Source organism: Haemaphysalis longicornis, unplaced genomic scaffold (genome assembly GCF_048455015.1).
Source record: "Haemaphysalis longicornis isolate Haplotype H1 unplaced genomic scaffold, Haemaphysalis longicornis Haplotype H1 scaffold_7, whole genome shotgun sequence".
Lineage (NCBI taxonomy): Eukaryota > Metazoa > Arthropoda > Arachnida > Ixodida > Ixodidae > Haemaphysalis > Haemaphysalis longicornis.
In genome coordinates, this window is record NW_027526422.1 from 194,593,229 (window position 1) to 194,602,541 (window position 9,313).

Consider the following 9,313-nt stretch of genomic DNA (forward strand, 5'->3'; position numbering starts at 1 on the left):
GGAGACGCCGGTAATCCCACCAGTCGAGCAGACGTTCCGGGAATCCGGCAGCGCCGTTTGCTTTCTCACTGGGTGATTATCCTTGAGGTATGCGGTGGGCCAGACGATCCGTCTCCCGTGCGCGCCGTGACGAATTAGCGGCGGTTGCAGCGCAGTGTCGGCAGTGCTACGTCGCTAGACAGAGCGGCGGGTTCTCACGCGCAGCCCGGGCGCCCGGCTGCTAATCTCATAAGTGGACCTTACAGACGGGTCGATTTAGCTGTGACTATATGAGACTATTGCGCAGGCATTGTTTTGCTTTGGCCGGGTGGCTGAATCGAGTCACAGACAGACAGACGGACAGACAGACAGACATACAGACATACAGACAGACCAAAATTTCTGAGCTTAAGTAGCCCAAGAAAAATCGTCTTTAAAATTCCTCTCCGTAGATACCGCTTGTGGTCATAGGTCGGCGTACTCACTCGTGAGTACACTCATTTGTACTCATTTGTACTCAAACTCACGAGTGAGTACGATGATGAGTGAGTAAACACCCAGAAAAAAAAAGTGAGTATGATGAGTGAGTACAGGGGTAAGTCCACTACTCGTGAGTACAGTACTCATGAGTACACTACTCATGAGTATGAGTACTCATGAGTACAGCATTCATGAGTATGAGTACTCATGAGTTTGAGTACTAATGAGTATGAGTACTCATGAGTACACAGTACTCATGAGTACACAGTACTCATGAGTACAATACTCATGAATACTGGTTTTGCGAGCGCTTCCACTCTTGAGTATGTGCACTCGTGAGTACAGTACTGCAAACAGGTTTTATCACGAGCTCGAGTTTGGACGCGCGTGTACGAGTCCCAAACATTAGCAGTGCCGCTGTGCAGCTTTGGATGGCGAAATTAGACAACGAAAACTGCACCTCCCCCCTTCCCCGGTCCCTGTTTGGCGCTGTAAGCGTTTCACGGTGGTCGCTTGCAAAAGGGTCACGGTGAAGAGGGAAAAACGAGGGGGTGAGGGCCCGGCGGGAAACGCGGCCGCAGTAGCTCTTCTCCTACGGCACTTGTTGACTGCCGCAGTTATTTTTGTTGACGCGGCCTGCGAACGCGTGGCGGCTTCATTGCGCGTGCTCCCTTCCAGTTGTTTTAGGGGAGAGGCGGTGGAGGCTGCTAACAATGCACGCACTAGGCGTACTGAAATCCATCTTTTTCGGTTTTCAGAAGTTTCCGTAGACGCATGTCGCGCTGTGTAGTCGCTTTGTGAGCCGAACCGCTCATTTCAACAGTCGCAGTTAATTTACGTAACTCGCGTCAAACCGACTACGTGGTTTGTAACGTTTGTCTCACCGAAATTGTCCGCACCATTCCGCTGTGAGTATTCAAGCGAAAATTTGGCTGATGTACGTGCGCCCATATGGTTTTATTAGGTTCCTGTTTTGAAACATTTTGCTTATGTTGGCTAGCAATATCATCTCGTGTAGTGCCATTTACAAGTGAGCATATAGCCCCACTGTACAGGCGCGGCAGAGGAATTTGCCCCAGCAATGCAAATAAAATATCCGAGTACACCTCAGCACGTTTGTGAGTTGTGAATCAGACATTATAATATCTAGTTGAAGGCGTGCGACGCCTTGTTTAGCCTCACATATTTTGTCGAAGAGCTCTGGCATCTTGCCGCTGGAGGAGCGTTTTGCTTTCGAATGGCTTTACTTTCGAGTGGCAACCCCCTTCAGCGCTTCTCGTTTATGCCACTGTTTAATGACGACGCTGACGATGATGGTGAATTTCAGTGGTTGTTATTCCCCTACCTTCACTACTGTTTACAGGCGGGCGCCCACCCCTCGCTAGCAGCTACTGTCGAGTTTAAGCTCGCACTGTGGGAGGCCTCGTGAAGGAATCATTTGAAGTGATGAACGCCAACGCCAGACGCCGGGATTGTCGCTTAAGCTCACGTCTTGGAACATCTCGTAAAACACGTGGATTGCACATAACGACGCCACCGCTATTTTTGATCGATCGCTGTCAGCTTCATCCGCACTGCTCGAGATAAGAGCTGCAGATTTCCAACGGTGCAACCAAACAACCAACACGGCAATACAGTGACGTCAGTGTAAGCTACCACGCCTCCGAAAAACGCGTCTGCAAACTTCGTTCTCGAGTGCACGAAGAACGGCTGGAACGGCTGCCAAGCACCGGCAGCAACTGGGTGCCCTGCGGCCCTCGACTGCCAGCGATACCCTCTCCACGCTCCCCCCTCCCGAACGCACACACACACAGTGTTGGGACTGGGCCATTCCTGCTCAGTCACCACTGTTGCGACGTTGCCCTGCTCAGTCCGCCATCGACGCGGCGCAGAGGAGGGCGATGAAGTTGTCGAGCCGACAGTGATTTTAAGCTGTTACATGGCTCGCACAAGGCGATAGCACTTCTCAACTCAGTGCCTCCAATGAAATGCCGCTGCACAGCCGCTGCTTCAGGGCTGGTTTTATACCCCCGGGGTTCCACCGCAGCCGCGTGCAGTTCGAATCTTTCCAATCAGGACTATCACTGGCCGCAGTTTGAAAGCGAAGTGATTGCGTCAGCCGAGCCACGACAAGAAAGGGAAGGCGACTCAGCGGCGCCGTCTCCAGGGTCTACTCCCTGCATGTCTTTTTCGAGCTGGTCGTCCCAGGCATGATTGGTGCGGCCGTCTCGATGGGAAAAGGAGAGTAGACTCGGCGACGCTGTGTGCCGCCAAGTCGCGGCACGTCTGCCGCGAGCTGTTTGACCGAGGCGCGAATCGGGCCCACCGTCGGCGCGTCGCCAGGTGCAGCAAATTTGTGTCGGGCGCTCTGGTTAACCGCACACACACGCACACAAAAATTAGTGATTCAGGTCAGACCCGTGGGGGTTTTGACCGTGCTATTAACGGAAATAGACACAACGACGCGTACCGCCCCTGTCCCGTACCTTTCTCGCGGCGGGACCTCCCTCTTTGGCTTTTCGCGCGGTAGCCGGTTTTCGTCTTTCTGTTTATCTGTTACTTTGCGGGCTGGCGGCGCTTGCGAGGGGTACGGTTCCGCAATGTTCGCAGAATGCGGAACAGTGGCGGCAGCGTCCCTTTCCAGCTGGTTTTAAAGACGATAGCCTTTCTTTGGGAACTTGAGCGCGACAATGTTGGCCTGTCAGTCTGTCTGTCTGTGTCTGTCATAAAGATAATTTATTATTGCAACTTAATATCACGCCCCGCTGTATACATGGGAGCTACTGGGGTCACCGTTAAGTAGCTTTATGTACATAATGTGCCCTCTCTACAACTGGCCAACCGCCCCTCGATTCAGCCGCTCGGCCAAAAGTTAAAAGAATCCTTAATCGAGGGCTTCATATTGGCAAAATATTCCCTCGTTACTAAGGCTGGGACCATGCTTCCTATTTATCAGCTTTGTTCAACAAAAATAAAACATTAGGGATATTTGAACCCAGACATAAAAACGAAAGTGATATGAAAGTGAAAGTCTCAGGCTACAACCCCGCGCTCTTCGAAGACACATGGAGTCTCGGGAGTTCTTATTTACAGACATGAATTATACACGGAACCATAGCCATAGAAGCTTGGCTAACAGCCGTGCGCTTTCTGACGCTACCGGCGTCGACAGCGCATTATTTATATGTACAGTGGAGCACACAACGATTAAAACGTTGCCGCGATTTCGAGCTATTACGGGAACTGTACGTCATGAAAGCAAGAAAAAAAAATAAACACCAGAGCACGGCGTCAGAAATGCATCTGAAGGGCGATTTTGTTTTTCCCTCTTCGCTGAGCCGCCTCGCTGGCGCGCCGGCACCGGGAGCGCGAGCGTGAAAGTAAAAAGAAAGAGTGTGCAACCGGCGGCACAGGGCGGCGAAAAATCCGCTTTTTTGTTTGTTTGTTTTGCTGACCTCAGTTAACCCACGCCATCGACCAATGAGAGGCACCCCATTGCCTGATGCCCTCAGCTCCTTTCCTGTCACCGTGATAGCATCCCTGGAGAGAAAGAAAGAAGCGACGCGCCACCCTGACGCCTTTCCCTGTGTCCCGATACACACGATGCACCGAGTCCGCGGTCCAATCGGTCACGTGATGAGACGTCACGGTCCGCCGCGGTCTGATACAAAGCAGAGCGCATCCACACGGCGGCCCAGCTGAGCGGACCGCGAATGGCCGACCGTCTGACAAGCCAGAAGGTTGAACACAGGCGCCGTTTGGCCGCGACAACATGTTGTAACGCACAAGCCTGCACGAAACCTTTCATCCCCATAATAACGGCCACCCGCATGCAAGCCGGGCGGGCGTGCTCACGCAACCGCCGCCGTCGTTCGCATGAAGGCGACACGACAAGCGGCGACGGCGGGGCTATCCGGGCTGCATACGGCTCGTCACCGCTCGCTGGAACCGAACTCTTCCCTAAATTGAGGTCCACATGCGTGAAACAAAGTGATAATCATAGCTAACATCGCACTAGTAAGAGTCATAGGACTCGCAAGAAAAAGCGCGAATACAGTATGCGTCGCGATTGTAAGCCTAGCCCGCCGCTTATCCAACCGCGGATGATTGACAGGCTCCTTCGAGCGCTTCGAAACAGCCGCGCTGCACGCGCTGTTCTCTATTGGCGCAACTGGATGCGGCTCCGCCCACGCGACGCGGCCGCTGTCAGACCACGCTGATTGATGTCGCGGCACGCCGTCGAGACTGCGAACCGAAAAGCCTCGGCGAATATTTGGACCGCGAAGGCCGCGGTCCTGCACGGTTTAACGGCGGTCCGCGTGAACTGGTGACGTCCTATCACGTGATGCGCGGACCGCGGTCCAAATAATCGTTTTGGTCTGCCGTGTGGATCGGTGAACACGCAAGCCTTAGCCAAGAGGCAAACACATCACGGAGGGAGTACTTGTGGCGGTTGCGCCGTGAAACTTGCAACTTCGCGCTGCGTAGCGCGAGGTATTGCAGTGTCGCCCGTTCCTCTTTCGCCCGTTCCTCTTTCGTGCTGTCCCGGCGCCGGTCCACGCAACCAACGACATCGCATCCGGATTTTTAGATATGGCCCCGACAAGCGAGCAAGACGCACGGCGCCCGAAATGCACCATACGTGCCGAACGACCACACACCAATTATAGGGGAGTTTCCTAGATAAAACGAGACGCACAGCGCACGAAACGCACCAGAGGTGACGAACGATATCCAACTTGAACCAGTCGAGCTGACCACGGCGAACGAAATGCACAGCGCACGGAACGCCGCCAAGCCAGCACACACGGAAAAAACTGCTATTCGCGACATCCTCCGCTCGCGCTGCTGCTATCCCGACTTGACCAGCGAATGTTACAACCTCAGAAATCACGTGGCCATAAGCAACAAAAGACCCAGCGCACGCGGTTCAACCCTACCGGAACGTAAGAGCTCTCCGACACCCGCTGCTCCAGCCCGAGTCCAGCGGATGAACGACATAACACTCGTGCAGGTAGGTCCGTCAACGAGCAATGACACGGCCAGCGCATGCGGCATGTCCGAGCCAGAACAAACAAGACCCCCGGCATCCGCGCTCCGACCGAGACTCACGATAAACACTATTTCGTACAAGAGGACGCAGCCGCGAGCAAGCGGACTCGGGACGAACGGAGCCTGCTTGTATGGGAGAGATAGCGATTATAGCATTCTCGAAACAACGGGCAAAAGACGAGGGCTTGAGCGACGACACGGACACAGCAAAAATGACAACGAATGAACCCGATCCATACGAAGGCATCGAATGCCCTAACAATGAAGTCACGCTTGCGACGCCAAGGAATGTGGGACCGAACGGACGGCACGAACTACGCCCGCTTCCCCACCACAACGGTTTCACTTCCGAAACAACCACGGCAACTGCGAGAACGGAGCCGCAAAGACTTGGACCGATCAGCCATGCCACCCTACGAAAACGCCACGCTACCGCACAATAAAGGAAAAGCCAATCGGCTCCCGCACCATACGCAACGCACACGTCAATTCAAGCAACGTCCTCAACACGCCGAACTATGCCATCCCTACAAAGCGCAGCTCGCCACCGGACAAACCGGACGTCTACGCCCCCACATGCATCAAGCACGCGACGAGCTACACGAACACAATCGCCGACGGAAGCGGCGCGACTAACGCAATGCCGTAAACACTGTCAAGTTCAGGTCTGAGGAATGGAATCCCACGGCACACACACAATAAAAGAAAGCAGATTTGAAATTCACCGAAGCTCAACGAGATGAACACCCTCCTAACGAAGTTTCTAGTATCCGGAACAACAAAAACAAACGCCAGCATCGAGCATCTGTGAATAAGCGGACAGTGATCTGGATACGAACGGACGTTAATCTACGGAAACGCTTCATTGTGCCTGGGGGCAGGCACAATTCGGATTTGGAGCGCGATTAGGAGAGTATCAGCGCGCCCGCAAACGAAAACGGACGACAAAAGCTGCCACCCGAAGACACGCAGAAAACCGCAGTTTACGGCCACGGCCGCACCGACAAGCCCCGAGCTCCCCTGAGCCCGATCCTGTGTTTTTCTAATCAATTATACATTTTATTTTTTTTTCTATTTAGTCTTTCATTCGAGATACGACCTAGCTAACAGTGCAGATAAGTTGATTATTCGTGCGTAATACAAATTGAGTACTCATGAGTACAGATTGAGTACTCATGAGTGCAGAATGAGTAGTACTCATGATTGCAGAATGAGTAGTACTCATGAGTACAGAAGATTGAGTACTCATGAGTACAGATTGAGTACTCATGAGTACAGAGTGAGTACTCATGAGTACAGATTGAGTACGAATACTCGTGAGGACAAATGAGTTTGAGTACAAGGGAGTATGATTACAAATGAGTATTTGATGAGTGAGTACGAATGATTTTGTGAACAGACGAACTTTTTGAGTCTGAGTTTGATTGAGTAAAGCGTGAATGAAAAAAAATATGATTGAGTTTGAGTGAGTTCTTTCTGTTTTGCCGACCTATGATCTCCATGTTAACAGGGCAGCTGTGATGCTGGTTGGTGCTGCATTGCTGGAGTCGGAGAGTGCTTAAAATTTGAAGAAGCGAGCAAGGACAGCAGCAGCAACAGAACGATAGCACAATCCACATCTTGTTTATTTTCACACGTTTCACACCATCTGTAAACACTGCTTGTATGGAAAAAAACAAATTTAGAAACGTGTGATGCGTGGTGGTAAGAACACATTAATTGTCGACTAAACAGAAAGCAGCACAAGGAAGGGTGGAAACAGCCTGTACGTCGTAAGCCGTTGCATGCGGGATCTGCCGAGCGCATGTGCAGTTTTTGTTATGGCAGGAGTTCCGCCTCTGACAAGCAGACCAACAGTGTGTTGACATAGCTTCCTTCTTTAGCTTCTTTCTTTTGCAGATGCCTCCTCCCCCTCATATTTCTCTCCCATGCCAAGCAATTTGGCAACACATTGCATCAGATGTGGATGCTTGCCCGAGCGTAAAGAAACGTTGGTTTTATCAAAAGCGAAAGACAAGTGCTCGCGAGACAGATATGCCCCCGGGAGGCCTTCAGCATGGTGTGTGCAAAAGAAGGAAGCTGTCAGCGCACCGTTGCTCAGCTTATCTAAAAGAGATGTAGGCTTCCTGTTATAACGAGAGCTGCGCATGCGCTCTGTACCGGGTGCGCGCGAGTTTCAAATTTATCTGTTTTTCTACATACAAGCAGCATTTATATACAGGGGGTCCCAGCTATCATGCACCAAGATTTAAAAAAACAGTAATGGCGTAAGTCGATGAAAAGCTAGTGCATACTGTTTGCATTACTGTGGAGAAGCTGGCAGCATTTTTTTCGTTAATGAGGCTTGGCTAATTATTTGTAATTAATTATCTAACTCGAGAAGTACTGTCGTAATCACGTAAGTGTCAATGAGGCACTTGTAGGTACTTGCGACGGGCATCTAACTGCGGTATTTTGAGCGACAAACTAATTGCGTACACGTTTATTCTGTCTGATAAAGAAAACCTGCGAAATATGAAAAATACCACGTGACTGCGCCTCCGCGCACATCGTAAAGCAATGCCCTCAAACAGGCTGCCTCTGAGTTAGCCAGAATGAAATAGACAAAAGAAAGAAAGAAGAAATCGCGACCGAGTTTGTTCCTTATCTGCACACGCGTCCCGCGAATCTTGCTGTTGCTGCTCCTTCCATGCATGCCATTATCAAGGGGATGCACTGTCTCTTCGGGCGGGTGACAGACGAAGCAGTTGCTTTCAATCAGCTTATTTGGGGACGCTGCTTTACGATAGCGCGCGGAGGCGCAGTCACGTGATATTTTTCATATTTCACGGGTTTTCTTTATCATTCAAAATAAGTGTATACACAATTAGTTCGTCGCTGAAAGTACCGCAGTTAGATGCCCCTCGTGGGTACCTACAAGTGCCTCATTGACACGTTAGTGATTAAGACAGTACTTCTCGAGTTAGATAATTAATTACAAATAATTAGTCAAGCCTCATTAACGAAAAAAATGCTGCCCGCTTCTCCAAAGTACAGCAAACGTTATGCACTAGGTTTTTTTCGACTTACACCATTACTATTTTTTAAAATCTTGGTGCATGATAGCTGGGACACCCTGTATGTGTGGCATGTCTAACTAAATGAGTTGTTGCGCTATCGCCCTGTGTCGTCCTTCGTGTCCTCATTTCTTCGTTCGGAGTTTAAGCGTTCTTGTACTCTAGCTATCTGTGTTCTGGCGGTGGCCTTATCGTCAGTTGAACGAAGCTGCGTTGCTAGCATTTGTGGTTCCCGGGGGCGCTTTCAAAGCTTTTTTTTGCAAGTTTTTTTGCCTTCCTGAAGAAAACTAGGTCTTCAGCAACATGTTCTTTCTGCCTCGTCATGATTGTACCTCGTTCTGTCTGCATAGATTTCGTGGTTTGTAGATCACTTGATGGAGAGTTTGCTGCTCAGAGTGGTATTACATTATCGGATCAGTTTGGCAAGTGTGGCCAAAGTAATGTTTGTCTCAAGGAAGTGCACAAAAGAAATAATTTCACGCAGGTATCGCATTTCTTTTTCCTGTACAAAAGGTGAAAGCTCAACAAAATTGAGCAAGTGAGCTGGTTGAAGGTCAGGTACTTCAGCTCAGCTTGGCTTAATTACGCAGGGGAAACAAGCTTCACCAGGATATTTTAGAAAAGAAGGGTGTCCTTGCTTGGGACGTACGTGATGGGTTGTGTTTTGCAAGCAGGCAGAGAGAAATGAATCGCAGGTGGTTCCAATTTAAAACAAAATGCTGTTATTGATTCACCCTAGAAATTCT